The 9,194-nt window shown below is 38.0% G+C and overlaps 1 long non-coding RNA gene across 1 annotated transcript; it reads right to left on the bottom strand.

Annotated features, from left to right (window-relative positions):
- Positions 1-624: 624 nt before the first annotated feature.
- On the bottom strand, positions 625-8,776 carry LOC135196743 (uncharacterized). Its single transcript, XR_010310448.1, has 4 exons — positions 8,627-8,776; positions 2,562-2,690; positions 1,982-2,164; positions 625-1,017 (listed from the first exon to the last, which is right to left on the bottom strand). It is a non-coding gene; the product is annotated as an uncharacterized LOC135196743 (long non-coding RNA).
- Positions 8,777-9,194: the final 418 nt, after the last annotated feature.

Raw genomic sequence — 9,194 nt, 5'->3', positions numbered from 1 at the left:
AGGCATTTTCGAGTAAAAGATTTATGTACTTTCTTTTTCCATTCTAATGAAATGTACAAGAGAACTTAAACAAGACTTCAGATTAACCCTTCAAACTTGAAGTCTAAATGGGACAAATGAGAAATTTCACCTTCAGGTCAGGTTTGACAAACTGGAATAAAACTAAGTGTCCTCATTTTCATCATTTTGCTTTTGGAAATTCTGCACCAAAAGCGAAACCTAAATTAAAACAAATTAAAATAAGTATTCTGGCACTATTTTCAGTATGGTTATTTCTTGCTAAGGCTAAAGCAAAATCGAGGAACCCAGAAGTGACAGTCAATTCTGTAAAAGAAAAGAACAGCTGTAATTAACAGTTATTGGTTAATTAAAATTAAACTATTGCCAGCCAGGTAGGTCATATCTAAACACTTTTAGGAACTATCTAGAATATTGACCTCCAAACTAAACTATCTTACTGCCCGGAATCCCTCCAAGTAACAAAAAATTTATTTTTCATATGGTTAACATCATAAATCCACTTTAAAATTTATTAATTTTCTTGCCTCCAATCTTGGATAAACTCCATCGTAAACTGTCCAGTTCGTATTCAATGTGCCCCAAGAATTCATTCAAAACAAAATCAACATATTCGTGACTTCATTTCACAGGTCAAGTAATATTTAACTTCTACTGTACAGAGATGCTTAAACTTTGTCAAAACTTAAAACCTTCTACAGTCAACTGATAACAGCATTCCAAAAGCTGCAGTGGTTAATCAACTGTTGACAGCATTCCAAAAAACAGCAATGGTTAATCAACGGTTAGCAGTATTCAAAAAACTGGAATAGTTAATCAACTTATCAGTATTCCAAAAACCACAATGATTTTTTGGTAGTTGAAATTCCCAGAGTTAGATTTTCGTAGTTTCCAGATGATGTTGAACTTCTGGATATTCTCAAGCTGAAGTTGGCTGGATATTCTCAAGCTGAAGTTGGCTGGATATTCTCAAGCTGAAGTTGGCTGGATATTCTCAAGCTGAAGTCAGCAAAAATTAAAGAATTCAATCGTTTTGAGACTATATTAGCCATTCGTGTACTAAAGAGCTGGATGCACAGTTCCTGAAGCACCTAGGTATGCCATCGACATAAAAAATTGCCAGTGTTGTAAAAGGACTGACTTATGTCAACAAGAAAAATTATTCCTTATTTTTTAACAAAGAACAGTAACAAGGATGACTTATTTAACCAAAATGAAGCACTACAAACATCAGCAAAGCTGTGCTTACAACTAAAATAATGGGCCAACCACAAAGAAATGAACAGATTTCTTAAATCTCAAATTCATCAGACATTGGGGATATGAAGCAGTAATGGCTTTAGTGACCCAACAAAAAGCTAAGAGTGACAATCCTTAAAGAATATCTTAATAAATCTCTAATTCATTAGTCGCTAGGGGCTATGAAGAATTGAGGTCTTTAGCCCCACAATAAAATTATTGATATATGCCGATTTGTCTTAATGACAAACTGCTAGTTTTAAATTCTGACTAAAGGCCTGTCCACACGACCGGGCCTGATCGGCGTGCTCCAGGGTTGACGGGCAAATTCTGGCGGACTTATCCGTGAATGTTGTCCACACGGGTGAGGCGATGGAGAGGTGGGCGTGCCCGACGATGCCAGTAGTGTGTTCAGTGCGGTACGATAAACATGGTGCCTACCGCAAAGAAGAAGATAGTGTAGCATGATAATTGCTTTGTGTGTGATGAAAAAGAAGAGAATATGGTGCAAAGAATGGCTCAGTAAAAGAAATGTATATGGTTCACGTACGTCTGCCAGGGTCGAAGCTCAAGCCATCGGGCACCACCATGGTGATTTTGCTACAAGACCCATCGGATCAAATTTGACTGGTTTTGCCCGTTCAAGTGTGCCCGTTAGAGGGGAAGTCCGCCGATCAGGCCCGATCGTGTGGACAGGCCTTAAGAAAACGCAAGCGCTTCTTACGGTTACAGAATAAAGGTATCAGTAGCTTTCTAGAAGACCTAATATTCCACCCGTGGCTGAACGATTATATGAAGTTCAATCTCAATTGCAGCTGATGTAGACTGAAGATGAAAACGCATTTGTGGTCTGAACTCCTGCTTATCCTTGGATAAAAGATGAATATTTCATACGCTTCTGTTTATTCTGGAAAAAAAGTAATTGGTCAATTATTCCAGAAAAAATGCAGACCAAGGTAAAGCTTATACAACCAAAGGTGCTCAAGATTTCAACGGGGAAAATGAATAGTTAATCTAAAAATTAAAATGAGTTTTTGGTAATTAGAATGAAGGAACTTGGTGTCGTATAAGCACGAGAGAGAGAGAGAGAGAGAGAGAGAGAGAGAGAGAGAGAGAGAGAGAGAGAGAGAGAGAGAGAGAGAGAGCATTCACACGACAAATTTCCTGTCCTTTTACTTAAAGAATTGCCATAAATTTTCCTAAACAGATTTAAGTGCGTGATGTATATGCTAGTCAAAAATTATACAGAACTGATTAGAAACAAATGCAGGATCAGTTAACCGAAATACTTCAGCTTTCCTTACCTCATATTCTACGTTAATTACAAGTTTGTAATCGGTCAGGTTTTGCCAGTTATCACTGCAACTTTCTCTGATGTCATCTGACACGTGAAAGCATCCTGGCCTCTGCATCTTTAGTTTTGTAACCACTTTCTGTAAAACGAAACAAATATGAGTATTTAGAATATTTATTAAGGAATTTCATTCCAATATTTTCAATGTGTTTTAATTGTCAGTTTATATATTCAGGCAGAATCCTCAAACGCCCTTTAACTCTAAGTTTAACGCTTAATTTGTTGAAGTTCAACTGTTAAAAGTTTAATTTAACCGAGCTGCTCCACGCAAAAACACAAAACTTTGCCACCAGTTAAAAAGTTAAATTCCGTTGGTCACCACCATAAAAAGTTACTAGCAAAATACCTCAGGTTTCATTTGCTGCTGTTCAAGCCCATAGTTTTTAACCGCTCTACAGCGAGTTTCCAGCTAAACAGATTTCCACCCAAATCTATATTAATTTCCACTGAGAAGTTCTATTATTTATCAATGTTTTTTTTATACTTATACATTAGAGAAATTAAAGCTCCAGTGATTCCCCACTGCTATAAGAGTTAATATTTCTGCGTTACTGATTAAACCGACCTTTCTATTGTGAACGTAATGAAACTATATATGTATATATAAATCCTTTTTCAGTCCTACATCAACAGCAACCCTTTTCGAACTAGCATCAATAAACCCTTTTGCTCATGGTTTCATTGACCCTTTTCAAAAAGAGAAAATCATTAGAACACTGAATGAATTGTAAAACCTGCTCTTAGAAATAAGTGAGCACACGATGTCTCCTCGGATGGACTGGTAAGTCTTTGAGACATCCTTATCCTTGTAACTCCTTGTGACCCTGACGTCATTATTAAACCCTGCCTGTCCTCAAAGTAACAACCCATCTTAGAGTCCTGCAATCACTATTAACCCCTTTTCACCTTGCAGCCACGATTGACCCACTTTTCACCTGCAACCACGATTTACTCATTTTCACTTATTTAGTATTAAGTATCCCTTCCTAATATAAATAAATTTCTCTTTTTGCTGACTGACCTAACAAAATACTAGAGAAAAAAAATTCTTATCACCAAGATCGCGTGCGCACACATACACATGCACACACAATTAGCAGAGGAACTTGCATTGAAAAAGAATGCACGGTAAATTTTTACAGTAGTTCCAACTCCATTTTTCTAGAGTAATTATATATTTTCGTGTGTTTTTTAATGTGTTTTGAATGGTTACGATAGTAATACTTCGGGGAAATGAGTTGTTTTTCAGTTACTAGCTTATACCCCCCTACTACATCCAACTAGGGGACCCTTTGGGAATGCAGGGTTTTGGGTGGGGTAAATCACCATGGATACAGAACAGCATTTGAATTAAGTGAATAAGGAGCACCTATAGATCAAGCCAACTTAACCTAACCCAGGATACCTAACCTAACCTAGGACACCTAACCTAACCTAGGACACCTAACCTAACCTAGGATGCGGTGCCCTGACCCCGGGGCTCTGCCCCCCCGTGCCCCCCCCCCCCCCCCCCCCCCCCCCCCCCCCGCCATAGTGTTTAAATGACCTAACCAGATCAAACCAACCTAACCTAACCTAGGACACATAACCTAGGACGCGGTGCCGGAGCCCCCCCGTAACCCCTCCCCCCCACCGGGATAGTGTTTAAATGACCTAACCAGATCAAACCAACCTAACCTAACCTAAGACGTATATTATGTTACAATACTAATTGAAATACAATTATAAATTTACCTTAATTGGATGGACACAAACGTTTTAATGGTTTATATCCAGAACAAGAAGTTGTGGCTCACCTACAGTGTCGTCGTCGTCGTCATCAGAAAAGGATTCCCTAGGTGGTGATGGTGGCTGAGTGTCACTTAAAGGTGGATACAGTTTAGCAGCTTCAAGTAAAAATTGGTGCAAACTGAAGGCATTTCTACAGAAGCAATCCCCGGTGGCCTAGATTATGGCAATTGACGTTTTCCCTTTTGTTATTTTACCCACTGAACAAGAATTTAAAGTAATATTTATTCGGACGACTGTAATTAACCCCCAAGGGCCAGTACTAAACACGGCAACTCGACCGCCAACCAAAATCGGCGGAAGAACACCAAAACCAATATAGCGGCGATACCAAAACAACAACAAACAAAGTAGGGAGAGACTACATATCCGCGACGATTGATTTATGTGTGCTGTCAGTAAGGACGTGGCGGAACGGCGCTTCGTGCCTTATCCGCATATTTAAAAATTCTAGGCAAGCACGGCATTTACTGGCAAGAGGTAGTGTTGCGCAGCGCGCGCTAGCCACAGGGGTTACAGTAAGGCTACTTACTGTGGTGGATCACACCTAAAGGCGTTCCTGTTGTAGTTGATCCGACAAATAGCTCCACAACACTCGCAGTTTTTTTGCTTTAGAATTAAATTGTCTTTGAGCATATTCAATCACAACTTCTTTATCACAACTAGACAAATAATGATAAAATTCACCGTAACCCACATTGCACTGCAAACAATCGTTAGGAAATCTAAGGTCTCTGTCAAAATTAATGCCAGAAGGGCCAGCCACTGCCTCTGCCATAGCTACAGGAAGACAAAATGCCGGTTTTTGCTTCATTATTCGAGTATTCAGTCAAACAAGGATACCAGTGGACACTGGATAGGTAACTTTATTACTCCGTTGAAATGCTAGTGAAACTTAGTTTTCGACTAAAGTCGCTCGTAATTGGTTAGGATACCCATGATGTCATAACGATGTCACACCTCTCAGCCAATAATGAGTAACTGGAACTGCTTTTGTTTGCGTAAGAAAGTAAGTTAGAGGGCTCATTAAAAGTAAACATTACCGTAGAGGAAACACCTCTCCCGACTTAGGAAAATTTAGAGGTAAAAACTTATCAAGCTCATTTAATTCCACCCCGTTCAGTCTCATATAATGATTATACTTTTTATATTGCTTTTCACATGCTCTTTTCATGTAGGTGATTATTTATTTTAATATCCAGTGCGGAGTGCTTCTGAAGTATTACCTTTAGTACTGGCCCCTGAGGGTTAATTACAGTCGTCCGAATAAATATTACTTAAAATTCTTGTTCAGTAGGTAAAACTGCATAGAAAAACCGCAACTGCCATAGGTACCCTAGATCTACCAAACTGAATCCTGGTAGTGCTTGATAAATAAATATATACCTAGCAAGGTATTGTTTCAAATAGTCTTTTTTTTAATACCAGGCCTTTTAATCCACTCCTTAATATCTCGCCACAATCGTTCAATATTTTGAGAGTGAATGTTAGGATTATTGGGATCAACAAAATATTCTGTGTGGTTTACTTGAAAATGAGTGTATCCACTCACTGATTTTATTATAACCTCGCCACGAGTCGCTGTAAATAATAGAGCCTGGTTTAATGCAGCGATTAATTAAAAGGAATTAAAGTATCACTTTTCCGATTGTCAGCACCAGGATCAATTAATCCCTCAACAAAGAATTTTTTTGATGTTCTTTCTATACCACCAAACAACCAACACTGGGTAAGAGGGCAATCTTTATGGTATTTACTATGAGTAAGTAGGGAAAATTTTATCAATTTCCACTTCAACATCAACACCATCGATGGGCTCCTGATTATTGTACCAGAACTCAGAAAACTTCTCCAATCAACACTGGTCTTTGATGAAATATTTAAGAACTTAACAATTGTTGGCGATGTTTCCAAATTCACTCAAAAACTGACAAATAAAAATCATCAACTACCATACCGGCAATTTAACTATCTAAAAATGTGCCTTTCTGATCACTTACAGTAAAATTACAATATTTTCTCTTTTTATGTCTTTTGTCTAAAACATAACAGGTACAGCGCCAAACGTTTTTATCCTTTCTGAATTGACAGGGCTTTCCACACTTTAAACACTGTACTGCTGCAGGTAGCACTCCATGTTCTCTTAAAAATTCAATGCACCGGGTTTCATTTTCATAAAAATCATGAATTAACCGAAAATAATCAAAATTACAGGACGAACACAGACATAACTATGAGAGACTTCAACTAAATGACAAGCGCCGGAAGCGAATATGGCTGCTGACAGCTGTCAGATTTTCACCAGGTCACGTGACTCCTAGACAATGCAATTTTAAGAGGGAAAAAATTCGCATCAGAACCACAATGCAGTTCCAAACAAAAACAAATTCGCATCAGAGCACAAACTGTGTCTGTGATAAAGTAAACAAAACACTTAAAATATTTTTCGAGGATAAGGATTCTATAACCATTCATATCTCGCATATGGTGAATTTCCCCAAAAAGTGTTCAGAGACAAAGTTTAATCATTTTTAATGAAAAATGCATTTATAATAATATAATATTTATAGAAAGAGTTGGAACTATAGTAAAACAATACCGATTGGACATTCGAAGTCAGGAGAACCTGCTATCCGGTGGAGCAATACATGAGGGACAATGGATTCTCAAAACTTTCTACCTTGCATTTCATGCATTCACTAAACCCATTACTAAAAACAGCAATTCATCTTAACTCTCAAAGCCTTAAGCTTCACAACTAAACTTTTTATTCCTTATTACAAAATACGAACATTGCAATTAACTAAAAAAATTATATATATAGGAACTCTTGACAATATATCGTCAGCTACTTCTGTTCATACGGAAATGCCTGCGGCGAGTACAACGGTGTACAACAGAAAAATAAAACCGTACTTTACTATTATTTGAAATATTGAAAATCGAAAAATTGTCTCTTTTTCAACCTTAATGTTCAATGGCACTTTTAAGAAGCTGATCGACACCTTGAAACTCTGTCAACCTTTTGATAAACGATACTTGGAAGAATTGTAGCCTTTACTAACCATTCTACAATTTTTAAATACTAAACCTAGTACTAAACACGGCGAAATACATTGGACGCCCCAATCCCTAGTGGATGTCGTATTCGCGGTTACGTTTCTTGCAGGGTAATTCTAAAGAATAGTTCCGCACGGACTGCAAGGAACGTAACCGCGGATACGCCAACCACTAGGGATTGGGCCGTCCAATGTATTTCGCCGTGTTTAGTACTGGTCCCTGGGGGGTGAGGTTAATTACAGTAGTCCGAATAAATACTTTAAATTCTTGTTCAGTAAGTAAAATAACGTAGGAAAACGTCAACTGCCATAGTCTACTTTACCGCGGAATGAGGGCTTAGAAATACCAGAACATTTAACAGGTTCATATTCGATAAATTATTAGGTCTATTTCATCGCCATAAAGTTAGGTTTGAATAGTGGAAAAATTGATAAGGAATTATTTCCCTAGCCCACAGAATACCAAAAATTTCCTTCGCTGCTTTAAAATGAGGTCATTATAAGCTAATTCGCAAGACTGAACTTCGATATAATCGCCACAAAGATCAAGTCTTGAAGGGTGGAAAAATTTACATGGAATTATGTCACTAGACCACAGAATTCCAAAGGGGTTTCCCTTATCTGCGTTAAAATGTGGTCTTCGCAAGTTGATTAGTAAAAATTTCGATATGAAAGAGGGAACCTGGCAAACAAATAGATTTAAGTTCATTATCAAACTCAGTAAAGCACTGGCAATTGTCACAAAACTTGCGAAAATGCAGTTTTCCACGAAAGCTAAGCCATCTGTTGAAACTGGGTTTTCATCACTTTATTCCAAGTCAGCCATATCAACTGCAGTAATCCATAATTGCTGTTCAACGACTTCCCGTTCCCAAAATGAGCAGTTCTTCATTCCACTTGTCCATAACTACATCCGGGCCTGCAAAATTACGTCGGTTTCTCAGGGAGAACTTCGATCAGTTGTTCCCGAGCAGCACCTCAAATTAGGGTCTTCCAAGTCGCGTAATCCAACCGGCTATACAGAAAAATCTGGTTTTAAGTTAAAAATAAAACCACTCGCCAACACTGTCACCAGAACTCTCTACTCTTCCAGAACGGATGTCTATCAGTCTCGAGACGGTAAATCCCTATTATCTATTCCGTTATATAAAATCAACAACAAACTTACCTTTTATGTACTGAATATGAACATGGAACAGAACGATCAACACAACACCACAGAAAATCAGCTCTATAAAAGCTCATTCACACTAAAATTCGTTCAACATGGCATTTCCATATCAGGTTTTAACCAATCCCAATCACCCACGCAGTTCTTTTCAGACAAAGAAGCAGAATAAGGTTCGATCCTGATTGGTCAAGAGTATCCAGATTGGTCAGGAAGAACCCAAGGACTCTTCAAAGGAAACAATATCTCTCGTTTGCATTACGTCACAGCAAAGATCACAGTGCCATCCTGGCAATTGGGTAAGCTTGAATATTCCAGAAAATTGGGTAGATATGAAAATTATGTAAAAGAATTCAGTCATAAATATAAAACACTGCCTTTACAACTGCTTCAATTGGCAGGATGTTGAAGAATTATCTTCTAAAAACGATTATCATAATTGCAAGCGGAAGTTGGCCTAGGCTACTCTGGGCAGGGAAGATTCTAGTACTTTATCACACTTTTCAAAAAGCCATTGTTATTTTTCCATTATCTCGTCCCTAGTTTGATGAAATGGCGCAAACCAATT

The sequence above is a fragment of the Macrobrachium nipponense genome, chromosome 23 (assembly GCF_015104395.2).
Source record: "Macrobrachium nipponense isolate FS-2020 chromosome 23, ASM1510439v2, whole genome shotgun sequence".
In the NCBI taxonomy this organism is placed as follows: domain Eukaryota; kingdom Metazoa; phylum Arthropoda; class Malacostraca; order Decapoda; family Palaemonidae; genus Macrobrachium; species Macrobrachium nipponense.
Note: the sequence above shows the minus strand (reverse complement) of the source record. Positions and strands in the feature narration are given on the sequence as shown.